Source organism: Apodemus sylvaticus, chromosome 8 (assembly GCF_947179515.1).
Source record: "Apodemus sylvaticus chromosome 8, mApoSyl1.1, whole genome shotgun sequence".
Classification (NCBI taxonomy): Eukaryota; Metazoa; Chordata; class Mammalia; order Rodentia; family Muridae; genus Apodemus; species Apodemus sylvaticus.
Window position 1 is genome coordinate 80761170 of NC_067479.1, and position 2454 is coordinate 80763623.

Consider the following 2454-nt stretch of genomic DNA (forward strand, 5'->3'; position numbering starts at 1 on the left):
TCCCTCCCTTTCTTCCTTCCCTTTAGGAAACTGTATATTGTGGTTAATGCCTGTATCTTAAAACAAAATACAAAGCCGGGCAATAGTGGTGCAAGCCTGTAATCCCAGCACTCAGGGAAGCAGAGGCAGGCGGATTTCTGAGTTCGAGGCCTCACTACAGAGTGAGTTCCAGGACAGCCAGGGCTATACAGAGAAACCCTGTCTTGAAAAAAAAAAAAACAAAAACAAATCCAAAAAGCCAAACAAAACAAAACAAATTAATCTTTATTTTATATCTATGTTTTTGTTTTTTGTTTTTTGTTCTTTTGGCCTGTGTCAGTGCAGCACATATACACATATACGCAGTGCCTTCAGAGGCCAGAAGAGGGCGCTGTATCTTCTGGGACTGGACTGGATTTATGGATGGTTGTCAGCTGCCTGATGGGTGCTGGGAATTGAACCAGGGTCCTCTGGAAGAGCAGCTAGGCTGGGCCCAACTCTCCACGCACCCCTCCAAAAAAAAATTTTTTTTTTAAATACAAAGCACAATGATGGGTTCTTTGGCTTCAGGCAAATGGACTAGAAGGTGAAGAAAACTCACATGTTCCTATCACGAGCAGATCAGGGCTTCGTGAACTCTATTGCTTAAGCACAGGTGATCAAACTCCAGTTTTGCTCACTGTGTAGGAAAAATCTGTAGTTTCATCAGCTTGATCCCACTTAAACTTGATCTTTCAAAAAAAAAATCCTGTTCCATTTAAAAATCCTTTTCCAGCCTTCCTAAACTGTTCTCGGGTTGTATCAGTCTGTGGCTCTGGTCCGGGCCTTGAGCCTATTTGAGAACCACTGTCATCTTTAGGACAACAAAAGGGCTTTTCCCCTCTCAACACATCTTCCTGTTCTAATAGCGTGGGGTTTGTTTTCCTTACTTCTGAGCTGTTTTCCTTCTTCCTGTTAGGTTGTAGTCTCAACCCTTAGTTATTGTGTAGGCTGGTACTTTTTATAGAAGTATGCTTTTCTTATAATACAGCTTTTAAAAAGTGATTTAAAAACATTGATTTTTTTTTTTTTTGTGATGGGGGCGTGTACATGCCGTGGCTGTGAAGGCTGCAGGCGCCACGTGGAGCCGGCAGGAACTCGGGCGTTCAGGCTTACCTAAGTGTAAGCCCTTCGTTTGTGGAGCTCTCTCGCCAGCCCTCCCAACACAGCTTCAGGTGTGGAAGTCGACCCATTTTTCCTTACGTCATATAAAGGTAAAAGGTCATGGTACGTAGTCCTCCAACTCATGCTTAATAACTGATGCTTTTTGCTTTGTTTTTTTTTTTTTTTTTTTTTTTTCCAGACAGGGTTTCTCTGGGTAACCCTGGCTGCCCTAGAACTCAGTCTGTAGACCAGGCTGGCTTTGAATTCAGAGATCACTGGTCTCTGCCTACTGAGTGCTGGGATTAAAGGTATGGACCACTACTTACCGTTTTTTTTGTTGTTGTTGTTGTTTGTTTGTTTGTTTTTTGCTTTTAAAGAAATAATTTAGACATTTAATAGTCATTATGAGATTTTAATATTATATAACCTTAAGATTTCAGGTTACTCTGAAATAGGTTTGTGACACCAAGTGGAATAAACAAATATTTGGTTATCAGTCTTTACCCAATTTACACATCCTTAACAAGTGCTCAAGCATATGTTGAGACATTAAACAAAACTTGCTAACTCCAACGCAACATTTTTTCCAAGAACATATATATTTTATCAGTCTCTATTTAACAAGAGGTCTGTAAAGTTACACACAGATATTTTGTATGTCATATGACAGTTTTTTAAATCACCTATATACACTCACATTGTAACCTGCACATACACACATAATTCTAAAAACTGTAACTAGGCCGGGCAGTAGTGGTGCATGCCTTTAATCCCAGCACTTTAAAGGCAGAGGCAGGCAGATTTCTGAGTTTGAGGCCAGCCTGGTCTACAGAGTGAGTTCCAGGACAGTGAGGACTATACAAAAAACCAAAAGACCAAAAAACCCCCAAAAACCCAAAAACCAAAAACCAAACAACCCCCCCAAAAAAACACAACAAAAAACCTGTAATTAGAATATATTAATTGTAAATAATAATGGATTTTTCAAAAAATATTATTTATGTGTATTTATGCATATGTTTACACCTCAGACCTTTGTTCTGGGTTTCTTTGAGACCTAACACTTTTCATGTTTTTTTTTTTGTTTTCCCCTTGTAACCAAGGAACTTAACTAGACTTACAATGTGATGGCTGACCGGTTATATATGTGCATTTGGTCACTTTGCCAGTAGCAACACCACTAAAGGAAATGTCTCTCTCTCCTCCAGTAACCATTAACCTCTTACAAATCCTCAGGGAGGGGTGGGGCCTCGTGAGCTCCTCCCCTCCCTAGGATGGAATGCTAATGATCCAGGTCTTGTGAGGATAAACACGCCACTGTGGGTTCAAGAG